Source organism: Siniperca chuatsi, linkage group LG6 (assembly GCF_020085105.1).
Source record: "Siniperca chuatsi isolate FFG_IHB_CAS linkage group LG6, ASM2008510v1, whole genome shotgun sequence".
Classification (NCBI taxonomy): domain Eukaryota; kingdom Metazoa; phylum Chordata; class Actinopteri; order Centrarchiformes; family Sinipercidae; genus Siniperca; species Siniperca chuatsi.
In genome coordinates, this window is record NC_058047.1 from 2389997 (window position 1) to 2402800 (window position 12804).

Genomic DNA, 12804 nt, shown 5'->3' on the forward strand with positions numbered 1-12804 from the left:
AAATCAAGATTTCAATTCTGGCAGATTTTTGGTTTGTTTTAAGGAAATAAGACTTTTAGGACTAAATATTAGATATTGACTAAATATATTGACTTGATAAGATGAAGATTATTGCAGTGTTGCAGTGTCATAAGACTGAGACTCAAACCCTGATTCCTCCTATTGTACCTGCCAAATTTGAGATCCAAACCCAACTCCAGGCTATATTTTTGCTTTATTTCATTACTGTCTTTTAGCTTGCCAGATTAATGCAATGCATTGACTACACCCTGTCTGTTTCCCTCTTCCTGCTGGACATTACATATCTACTTGCAACAAATGACACAAATCGGAGAGAGAAAGAAACATTTCTTACAAACTCACAAAAGCCCAAAGCTTTATCATACAAAATGGTCAGGTTGCAGAATGCAAGTATTGGGAAGATAAAGGGAAGCATCAATAGTAACTGGGCTATGTAAATATAATTTACTTGAAATCAGCCCCAGAAATTAGCCTTAAAAACCTACCAATCTTCTTTTGGTAATAACAAAATATAACAAAACTCTTGCACCCAAGAAAGTAAGAAAGGTAGAAAGGTGAGGTATGACAGAGCAGCATGAAGAGTGCATGGCTGAAAAGCATGTGACAGTGAGATGGAGAGAGAAAAAGGAGAAGAGTGGGTGAGAAACCAGTGGCAGAGGAGAGGAGATGGCAGGGGTTACTGCAGGTTACTGCTCGTCCCTGCTGACAGACCTAATGAGCCGACTGCATGGCTGCTCCGCTCTCACAGGAGATAATTAAAGCCAGAGCAATGCAGCGGCTGGAGCCAGAGCCGGGCGGATGGATGGAGACGTGAAGGGCCTCGCTCTTTGATAAGACACCGGTCACAGACAGATGACCCGACTGAAGCCTGTGGGCTCTCTGTAGCAGGCAGCTGTCGCTACTGCCCCAGTGGCTCCTTTACTTCCCACTTTCACAGCAAACCCCTTCTTCTAAAAAGGCCCAGACGCTGATTAGGATTCCCTGAGAATGCTGCGAAAAATGCTAGACGCACTGACCCGGCGTTCAACCCGTCTCTCTGTGAGGCACGTCTGACAGATAGATAGAAAGGTGGGGAAAACGCTCTGTGATGCACCACACGCTGCAAAACATTTCTGATGTTTCGGTGCCTCTTCAGGATGTGACAGCAGTTGTAAACACATCGTGGCAGCGATGATGCTAGTGGTGGTGGCTGTGGCGGTGCTCTATTTGTCTGTCAGTGTGTGTGGCAGGGCTCCTGGATAATGAGGGTGACTGTGGGGTTGTAACATCATGTTAGAGGACCCAGGGTTGTAGTCAGGCAGATGTAAGGACGCCTCCTGTGGGGTGTGAAAGGTGCGCCGTTCTAATCAGACTCAGGCTGCTGCTCTCTCTCTCCCTCGGTGTGAAGCTCCCCAGTGGGGCTCTTAAAAGCTCTGATGGAAACAGGATCAAATATTTAGAGGTTTCTATACTGGCAGCTACATAAAGATGATGAATGACATCTAAACTTGTCTGTTTGTGTTTGTGTCAGCACTGACCTGAATGTGAACTGTGCCTCATTCACAGTGTCACAGTTCTGTTTAACTGCGAGGCCACATGTGGAAAGTTAAGAAGTGATTATACGTGACGTAAACCTGTTTCCTTCTAAATATATTTTTTATACTACTTATTTTAATTGTCAAATGCATTTTGGATGAATCGTAATTACTGCCTGGATTATGTAATTTTCCAACCCACAAGGAAACCACAAGTAAGTCTCAGGGGAGAGGGTTGAGTGGATGGCTGTACCAAATACTACTTAAACACTTGTTTAAGCTTAGTGAAAGTTTTGGTAAAAAAAAATTGAAGAAACTCAATGTGTCCTGCGTCTCAAACTTGAAGTCATCATTAACTATTTCAACATTTAAAGCTACACTGATCAATATTTTTATATTGAAACGGAATCGCACGGCATGTGCAGTGTGTAATGGGTCGCTCAACGTGACGAAGCCGCGGAGACTTTTCAAGAGACTGAGGAGGAGGTTGGGGTGGATGGATTGATCAAAAAAACGTTGGACTTTAACACCAGAGACAGCTGTTAGTTTCCTGTTTCAAACTGTCAGCATTTATTTAAAACCATGACCACGTTCGTTCCTTAACCCTAACCATGTGTTTATTATTGTAACCATGACGACAAAGGTCCCCTAACCTTAATTAAATACTTTATTTTAACCAAAACCATGATCTTTCCCTAAACCTAACCAAACCTTAACCATAGCGTTTTCACATCATAAAACAGATTTATTTGTCAACGGTGATTTGTAATGGTTTTAGAAGACACAGACATGATGTTGTCCTGCTGATAGAGGCGTCACATCAGAAAACTCTTCGTTCTAGAAGGCCTGGACAAACAACGTATTTTGTTGTTTATTTTGGAGGACTTGTTAATTTTTCCCCCCTCTGCAGTTATTTGGAGCATTTTAGCATCTTTCAGCTCATTGTCTCGGTTAACTGGTCTACAAATTTACTGTCTGGTTCAGTCTTCATCAAACGAGCTCTGATTTTAACGAACTTTAACGACCAAAATGGCGGCGCGTGTACATCGCAAGGCTCAGTGTGTCTCCAGTTTTGGCAGAACTCTGCCCCCCGCTGATTCCACTGTCCCCTCATTTACCTTATTGAGGGGACACTGAGGGGACACATTTGCACTACCGGACTATTTATTTCTACATATACTGCATCATTTGCACTCCAGTACTATGTACTGAATACTGCAGTAACTCATCTACTGCACTGTTAACTATTTCCATAAACTGCACTGCTGTTCTGCCCAGTCCATTTCATTACTGTACGTGTCCATCAGTATACTTCTGTTTCTAGTAATGCCATCTGTATATAATGTCCATAGTACCACTTGTAAATATTTTCATTATACTGCTCTATCCTGCATTTATGCACACACTTTATATCCTGCACTTGCTTATTGCACTTCTGGTTAGACCTAAACTGCATTTCGTTGCCTTGTACATGTGTAATGACAATAAAGTTGAATCTAATCTAATCTAATAATCCCACTGTATACTAGCAGCCTAGAGCCAAACGGCAGGCAGACACATTTAGATACTAGCTGCTGAAGAAAGTGGAACATCGAGCAGCTAAAGAGCCAGATGTTTTTCTCAGGAGTTGGTGGAGACCAAACACAAGAGTTCATTCAAAGTTGTAGAGCAGTGATCTGATCTTTGGATTTCATTTTAGGCAAGTTACTCACAGAATCATCGTTAATTAGCTACAGCTGTCAAGCTCTCTCTCTCTCTCTCTCTCTCTCTGTCTCTGTCTCTGTGTGTGTGCGCGCCTGTTAAAAGGAAGTTTCCTTGCCACTGTCGCCAAGAAAATGCTTGCTCATGGTGGGATTTGCTGGGTCTCTGTAAATAATATTATAGAGTTCGGTCTGGACCTGCTCTATAGGAAAAGTGCAATGAGATAACTTCGGTTATGAATTGGTGCTATATAAATAAAATTGAATTGAATGCTTTTCAACTGGCAAAAGCAACAATCAGAGCTGGCTAAAAGTAAAAAGCCTGCAACCTGAATGTTTTGTACATTTATTTTTGCTAATAAAAAGAGGTGATGAGAAAAGAAGAAATTCGTTAGTGTCGGAACTTATATATAGAGGTATTTTGCCAACCTGGAACCAGATCCCAAATGAAACAACTATTCAAAGCGTACGTGCTAACTGCTGTGCGTGTGATCAGTTTAAACACACAGGTCTTAATGTTCCTGCTAACACGTGTCAAAGCTGTCTGACAGGATATAGATCCAGGATGCCACAGGGTTTTTTTTTTTTTACCTGGTATGTGTGTCAGAGTCGAGCCAAGATAAATTTCTATCGGTATATTTGCTCTGCAGCCTGCAGCTTTCAGTAATCTTGCAATAAAAGGAGCACTACTTTCCTTTTCAGTGCTATTGTTCTGATTGTGTTGTATGTGTCCTTGCTAGAAATTTGAAGGCAAATTTTAAAGCCCAAGACTCGCTCAGCACATAATTGCTGTTTGCAATTCAAAAGCTATTGTAATGTTGTGTGTGCGCCAAAATCATCTTTTAAAATTACATACCACAGTAGGAGAATACGTTTTGTGGCACTGTGACCTGTTTTATTTGGTTTCAGGGTTGTAAACGGTCTCGTATAATATTATGAAAAAATGCAAAAACACTTGAAACTGTACAATAATGGTAGTTGCCATTGTTGCACTATTTACCGCAGCTGCAGTGTTGCCTCTTGCAGTACACGAGCAAACTGAATAAATGAAAATGTAATTTTAACTGTGTAAGTAGTGCTGTCTAGATGTGAGTTTTGGCTGCTGTTTTTTAATCCTGCTTTCTAGATACAATGTTTACTTTGACATGATGAAAGCAAAGTAATGCTACTTGTTGGTGAATGGATTTGGTGCAGTTCACTGTTCCATAACCATTTCAGTGGAACGTAAATAAGTACATTTACTCAAGTACTGAAGTATTCATTTTCTTTACTTGAGATGTCATCTCATGCTATTACACTTCACTATATTTTTACAGATACAATATCACTAGGTACTTTGCAGATAAAGCTTTTACAAACAGAACATACTATCAGTTAATGAAATGCAGTATGAAGCATTGCCATAGATTAAGTACCAAACAGTATATAAACCAATTACAACATTAAAATGATGCAGGGGTTTTAATTGATCATGAATAATAACCCAATAATATAATTTACGTGGAAATGAGACACTCTGATCACTCACTTCTGCATAGTGAGTAGTTTTACTTTTGCTAATAGCCTCTTTTAGCTCCTAGTTTTGGTGTTTCTCCACATTTCCTGTCTGGTTCAGTCCCAGCAGCAGCAGGCAGCTGTTTTCATCAAACAAGCTCTGATAAACCCGCTGCACTCTACCTGCTCAGCAGCACACAGCAGACAGACACAGCTAGAGACTGGCTGGTGAAGAACGTGGAACATCTAGCAGCTGAAGAGCCAGATATTTCCCTCAGGAGTCGGTGGATCCACAAAAAGAGTGAATATTGGATTTAAATTCATCAAGTGGACACAAACGCCACTGCTGGATGTGTCAATAATGCAGCTTTAAGCCATTTTATTGGCACAACTTTCTTTTTTATTATGGTATTGCTACTTTTTTACTATAGTTTTATTTTTTATTGTGTATTTTGGGCCATCAGTTCTGTCAGTAATGATAACATTGTAGCCACCAAAGTAATTGCTAAGATCTCAAAATGTGGCGACATTGCTAAAAATAGGTCTAATGGGGCCACAGACACGAGCTGTCAGAGGATAAGATTGTTGTAAACAATCCTCCAGGTTAGCCAAACTTCTCTGGGAGAGAAAACAGAAGGGACCAGTAAATATATTACCCAAACTGTCTGTTGTAAACATCCATTGCAGTTTACAGGCTGACTTCCTGCTTCAACATTGTGCTTGCTATAATTGTTCACACAGTTTTCCTGTGCAATGAGGGATTATTAGCAGCATTTCAGGTGAGCTCGCTTTCAGTTTTACCTCCAAATAAAATGATTTAGATCATTTGGACAAACTGTCGCCTTTTGTTTACACACTGTCTGAATAATTCTTCCACCTCTATTTCTGGACACTTTACAGTACATACAATATTTCACTGTGGTGAATTTAGGGTTAAAGATGTAGGCCTGGCACTAAAGCACACCCCGAACCACATCTTTATGACTGTGTTACTGCTGCTGGATGTACTGTATTGCTTCTCTGTCACCTCAGACTAATTATTCAGCTGCAGCACAATCACACATTCAGACCAGCAGACACTGGGCCCGTATTTTAACTGGAAACACATGAAGCTAAATGCAGCTGAGGCATGAAACGACACCGAGCAGTAGTAGAGCACGGCAAAGAGACAAAGAGAAAATAACAGTGGTAAACCTGACCATGCAAGATGACCCTGGCTCACACATGGGGCAGCACATGTATGTAATCCACAAATGAGACATTCATGTCCAGTTATGGTTTCATGAATGGGAGAGAGACTCGTCTCGGCGCTCTTCCCCCCCGGCCTTGTAAAGCTGCCACAGGAGGCGGCCATGCATCTGATGGCCTTTTTAATCGATTGCCTGTGCACTGATTTCTGTCGGGCCCTCGTGACTCAAGATTTCTCACAAGCCTGCTTTTGATGTGGCCTTAATGTGTTGTTAATGCATGAGAGAGGCTGAGATCTTTGCCTTTAGCGTGAAATATGGACTCTTAAGTTGTTGCCAGCACTGTACGAACCAGCCCACCTCACAAACCACGCTGTGGTACGAGAGCCAAGCCTTGTTTAAATTTCACAATGGCTGCCATTTGTCCCAACTGTCTATAAACTCTTTTTTTTTTTTTTTCATTTCACTGACAATTCATAAAGCATCCATTATGTGTCCCAGACTGCTGAAACAGCAGATTTCTTTCTCACTACCCGACTCCCGTAAATGAAATTTTAATTAACAGTAAACCATGCAATGACTTGGAAAGGCCGTTATGAAGTTTTTTACGCAGCGTGCAATTTACGGCGTGTGGTTTGGGTGTTTCAATGATATAATCATGGAGGCCGGTTCACATCCAGACACAAGCACAACAGAAGTGCCTGTGTTTGTCGGGGACACGCCAGAGGACAAATGAAGAGACGGTTAAGGAACAAGTGAGCAGATGTAAAGCATTGTGGGTTTGCTGTCTCGTCACTGCTGTTGGCTGAGTGAAATCGGAAGGGAAAGACTATCCCTGCTGAGTCGAGACAATGAGAAGAGCAGCTCATGACTGGACTCTTGTGAACAAAACGGAGTCTCATGATGAAGATAAAGCTTTCCACCCTGCAGGTGGACGCAGATGAAAGGCTCTGCTGTACATCTCTCTCGGTCCTCTTGCACGTTCATCAGCAGAGGCGTACATAGCGCGTGCAGGGACCACATTTGGGCTTTAATTGGGCCATTTCTGTGCATTTTTAATTTTAAAGGAATATTTCAACATCTTGGGAAATTCACTTATTTGGTTTTCTTTCTGAGAATCATTGTTGCTTTGAGCGATCCAGAAAGCAAAAGTAAAATTACGCTTATAAGCTTAAATTATTGATTCAATATGAGTGAAGGTTTAACTGGGAGGTTCCGACTCGTGAAATTGACATGAAGCGATCAGCTAGAGAGAAGACGGACCGACATGTTATAGTTGTTGGACCTACAACACACTCTGATTGTACAGTGGTGTTACAGAGTGGAGGTTCTTCCCTCACAAAAGATCTTTGCAGCCAGTGTCTGTCCTCAGCCAGAGAGTTTAAAAGAATTAACATCAGAATTAACGTTGATTAGTGACAGCTGTCATTTCAGCGCCGGCTTAAAATGAGAAGCTGCATCCTGAATGTTTTGTACGCTGCTCTTTGCTAATCAGAAGGGAGGAGGAGAGAGAACTGATTTGTTAGCATCTGAGTTTAGTGAATTTGTGCATTTTGCCAACCTCAGTGTCTGAGCTCAGTTCACTGGTGCTCCCAAATCATTTTTCACATTCGCACACTCTAATTTTCACTCTCATATGCAGTGAAATGCTCACAGTGTAGAGCCGGGGTAAAAGAGAGCAAAGCTGAACTTGATTTGGACAGGGTAACTGTCACTGTAGTTAGGCAGCAACCGAAAACTAAATAGCTTACCTCATGTTGCATTCCTAGCATCCCGTATTGTATCTATGGTACCTGTACTTACTACAGAACTTGCTATTAGAATTGGAACCCTTTTGTGATATTAACAAGGAAACAACGAATAGTTTTTCCAGCCCGGCAGTGCATGAAATGTTTCTCTTGTGTCCGTGATATTCACCCTTGCTCTCTTCTAATGCCATCTGTCCAGCTTTAAGCTGTAATCACTGCTTTCTAAAAACACAGACACCGGTTGGTCCTCACTGTCTGTTCTCACAGCTCGCTGGCCTCAAGCTGCTAACATTTACTATGCAACAGTCCTGGAGCCCATTTGTGACTTCTGCCATTTGCGATCATGTGAGCAGTGTCTGCAAATAACTTCTGTCAAACAAACGTTGTTTGTTAAAGGCCACTAAAACAAACATTTAATGTACAACATTGTTTGTTTTTAACTGTACCGTCCCTATGTGGACAAATGGGGGGAACCACATGACACACTGTTGGGCTGGATATTTAGCAACTTGCTTTATCACAAATATCAGTGTGATTTTTAAATGAGTTTTTTTCCTTCTGGAACATAACAATATGTTCCACTTTCACTTCAGCTGTCTATAAATATAATTCCTCTGTATCTTTCCATAAATAAGCCTCGATGCACTGATAGACATCAGTCTGGTTTTCACTTCTTTTCCGTCTCCCTTCTTGTCTTTTTGGCAAAGAAACGCATCCCCCACCCTGTGAGCGAGCCCCCCCCCCCCCGCTGGCAGCGAGTGAATGAGTGATTTGGTGAAGGTGTGTGTTGGGGGGGAGGGACGCAGCATGAAAAAAACATCAGAGGGAGAAATCCGTCTGTGTCGCCATGTTTCATCCCTCAGCTCAGACACACTGCGATATGGGGGCACTGGGCGGGCACCTGTAGCTCTCCGCAGAGCAATGAACTCTGGGAGAAATGGATGCAGCCAGTAGCTGCGGTTACATGCACACTTTTTTTGTCATTCTGATTGAAATCATTCTGATTTGAAGATTTGGAGTCAACTGTTTACATGGATGTGATCTAATGCAGTCTGGTGTTTACAGCTGTGTGACATGCGCAAAAGTGATGAATACTCATGCATCTGTCTTCCTCAAAGGCTACCTGGCATGTGTTTGATCAGCTCCCTGAAGATGGATGTCTATCGTCTGATCAGCGCAGTATTTGCCGTTATCGTGTGTGTCGCTCTTAATCAAGCAACAGCATGATGACAACGCATGCTTCTTTTTTGGAAGTGGAGCGCGTTTGTCACGACGGAGGGCATGCACAGAAAGAACGCAGCCAGACAGTAATCAGGTTAATCGTTTACATGGTACAATTTTTCTTTTGATTGGTTTATGAAAAGGTTTAACCTACCCCTCTGCAACCGATTTTGAAATTTCAATCGGTGTGGGCCTGTTTATTCCTATTGAGGTGTTTTTATATGGAGCATTTTTATTCTGTTTGCGCTTTTCAACCGATTTACAAGGAATACAAGGCTCTATGTAAACGTGGCTAGTGAGAGAGATGGCTATAAAGAGGAGAAAAATGGTCTTTTGTACCATTTTATATAACCGTTATGGTAACGAGAGGAGTTGAGGACACTGAATCAGGACACAACAGCAGCCTTTTGTGTGGCTCCTTATTTTTAGTTTTATTCATTTCATTTCTTCATTCCCCTGGTATCTTATTATATATCTTATATATTATATTTCTCTGAATAATTGCAAATACCAACTGAGCATGATTACCGTAAACACAGAGCTCTAGCATTAGCTGTCAGACAAAAAGTAACACAAAGAAAACTAGTAGATCAGCTGAGGACACATCAGCTCTGTGCACTTACAGACTTGTCAGGTAAAGTCTTCTTTTCTTCGCCTGCTGTAAAAGTTTCTTATCGCAGCTGCTTTTAAACTCGACCTTCGGGAGAATGTGATATACAGTGAAGCTTGGAAAAAACCTTCTGCTGCCGTTAAGTGATTCATACGTCTGCTTGACACGGTTCATACGTGCTGCTGAGGATAAAGGTTGATCTCAGGTCTTCTGCAGAACGAGACTGTTGACTCGGCTCATTAACTCGATCACATGGACTTTTTGAAAACATTTAGTCCCTCATATACCTCATATTCACACAGCTACACAGAAATACCACATTTATCTATTGCTGGCGTTAAATTGCCTTGCTAAAGGAAGACTTGTCAACGATGAAACCATTGGCCGAGAAAGCTGGAGATGTCAGAATGTTTTTGGATGGCTGGAGTTGAAATGTCGTGTCACGCAGGGCAGGAATGGATACAGGAGGGGGGTGAGGCAGATGAGATGGCACAACCTGCTGCAACTTTGTGTCTGAGTCTATTTATGCCGTGATTCCTGGTAACATTTGAATGTGTCAATCCGTGGGCATGTGAGAGAAATACTGTACATGTGCATTAATTTCTAGGAGAAGATCATTCTGTGTATGTGTGTATGTCTGTGTATGTGTCTAAGCCAGGTGGTGGGAGTGCATGAGTGTTCGGTGTCAGTGAGTTCACAGCTAAAAGTGAAGTGAAAAGTCGATGTTGGCGAGGATGCAGGTTACATCTGAAGTTATATAATGTTGACTTCACTGTGAGAGGCTCAAGCTGCAACTATACATGAAAACACAGCCTCTGATACAAACCTATCCTTTCCTTTCCACCACTTTATTTTTTCCTCCAGACTGTTGCGCACACACAAACCCACAACTTTCCCAGAGGTGCAACACAATGAAATAGTGTGATTATGTTGAATCCTGTCAGTGGCTTGGTCCAACCCAATAATCTTCCCATACTGGCAGCAGTTCCTGACTCAGCGTCCCTTTGATACATCCTTTTCTATCTGCTAGATGGATAGCCTACATCTTTTAAACTCCACGCCCCCAGTTTGTAACCCAGGTTTTCTGTTGTAAATTTGTAGTTTCACAAGCCCGAGCTCAGATAACCCCAAAGATGTTAACAAATAAGACAATACACAGGCAATTTAGTGATATCCCCGCAGTTTTGGTCTGGTCTTAAAATAAAATCCTGAGTCCTCTTTGTTTGAGACTGAGACAAGGCCGAGAAAAAATACGGTCGATTCTGAGATGAGACCGAGACCTTCAAAAATGGTCTTGAGACCGGTCTGGAGACCAAGACCGATCTCGAGTACTACAACACTGCAGCCAAGAAAAAAGAAAAATTAAAGCTTTTTTTTTTTTTTTTTTTTTTTAAATTTCTGACATTAAGAGCCAGGTGTTTTTCATAAAGCACATCTGTCAATAAAACATACTTGCCCCCAGAGATTCAGACTCTGTTCAACCCATCATTTTTTACAATCGCCACAAGAAGCCGACTTTTTAGAAAAAAGTCATTTAATTAAGAATGTCTTTAAAAAGAAAGGTCACATTTACATTTCTGTACAGAAGTTTGGAAAATTTCTACAAAATATTCAACAGGTTGTCAGGGCCAAAAATAACACAGGTAGGAGTCACCCCTCAGTTACACACACACACACACACACACACACACACACACACACACACACACACACACACAACAGAAATTGATGGACTTGAGTAGGTGAGCAAATCTTGGAAGCTTGCTGAGTGGAAAATAGTTTCAACCTTCCTAAAAGGCGTCTTCTGCGTTTTCTCTTTACAACAGTCGTCTTTAGTTTTCTTCACCATGCTCTGTTTTATCTATTTGGCTTCTTACTCATCCTAGTTGCTCTCTTTTCTTTTCCTTTTTTGTGTACAATTTTATTTTCATTTTCCAAATATATAAAGACCCACATCATGTACAGTTCGTTGCTCTCTTTTCTTCTCAGCCCATTTCTCTCTCCTTCTTTCATCTCTCTTTCTCTACACTACTCTTGTAAACAAACGAGGCGTCTTGTCTTTCTGGCTCATGTCTGTTTCACACTTCCCAGCAGACCCATAGTGTCTGGTATGTATGACCATACACACACACACACACACACACACACTCTGTCTCTCTCTCTCACTCCAGTTTCCAGTTCAGGTATTGTAAACATGTCAGTGAGAAGGAAGTTAAATGCATCTCTCTTACGGCAGCAGTCTGGTTTCCTGCCTGTGTGTTTAGCTGTGAACTGCTGTGGACTGGATTGCTGGATTAAACACTAAGCGCACTACCTGGATAGACTGTGTATTTGTTTTATAGCATGTATCATATTGTAAAGTAGTAAAAACTTTATTGTGAAGGTAAAAATTAGTGTCCAAAAAATCTAAAAAGCTTTTGCTTAAATGCATTATGTAAATGTCCTCTGTTTGTCTGCGCTTATTTCCTTTCTTTAGTTTAACGAGGCTGAGAAAGACTGGTGGATAACAGAGGGGTAACATTTAACAGTAGGCCCTGACAAAATGTGGTGAAATCTTTGGTTGTCAATCCAAAAGATGGATTGGATGGATTAGATGGATGAACAGCATTTTGTGCTGTTGTTTGTCACAAAATATGTCAGACTTTGCTTATTTTACTTGTTATGCGCCTTTGTGGCTTTTTTAATTATGTATTATTCCATAGGTTACGCCACCTTAAATCAATAAAGTGAAATAAAATGGCAATTCAGTCAGATTACAGGCTAGTTTGTTATACATTATTTAAAAAATAGCTGTTTTAATTAGTTTGATATGTGGAGGAGGCAAAAGCTATATTATTACAGTTAACTGAGTGTTCGAAGTAGTAATAATAATGATAATAAAAATAATCATTTATTTATATAGCACTTATTTATATAGCAATATTTATTGATGGAAGCGTGACCCCTGACTGATTCATAGATTTCAGGGCTAAGCGCCACATCTCCACTGCCCCTAGAACCGCCCCTGCTCTGTTAGAAAGAGAATAAATGTTGTTCTCAAAACGTTCAACTGTTACTTTAAAGTTCACCACTATCATGTAAAGTGTTCACCTAGGTATACTGCTGAGTCAGATGCACCCGCATGTTGTTTGGTTTGCAATATTTTATAGCACGGACTAATTAATACAATATGTTAATAATTCTTTGGTGTATTTAAAACCACACCAACATTACTCTGAGAGACACTGTGTGACCTCTCTGTGCAGATTCCCCTCTGTTATTTTACTGCCATTCAAAGTTTAGTTTGATTTCTCACATGACCAGCCAGGC

The 12804-nt window shown here is 41.1% G+C and overlaps 1 long non-coding RNA gene across 1 annotated transcript in view; it reads left to right on the forward strand.

Moving 5' to 3' along the window:
- The window catches only part of LOC122877581, a 66354-nt gene that overhangs the window by 14653 nt on the left and 38897 nt on the right, over positions 1 to 12804 (forward strand). The window lies entirely within an intron of this gene.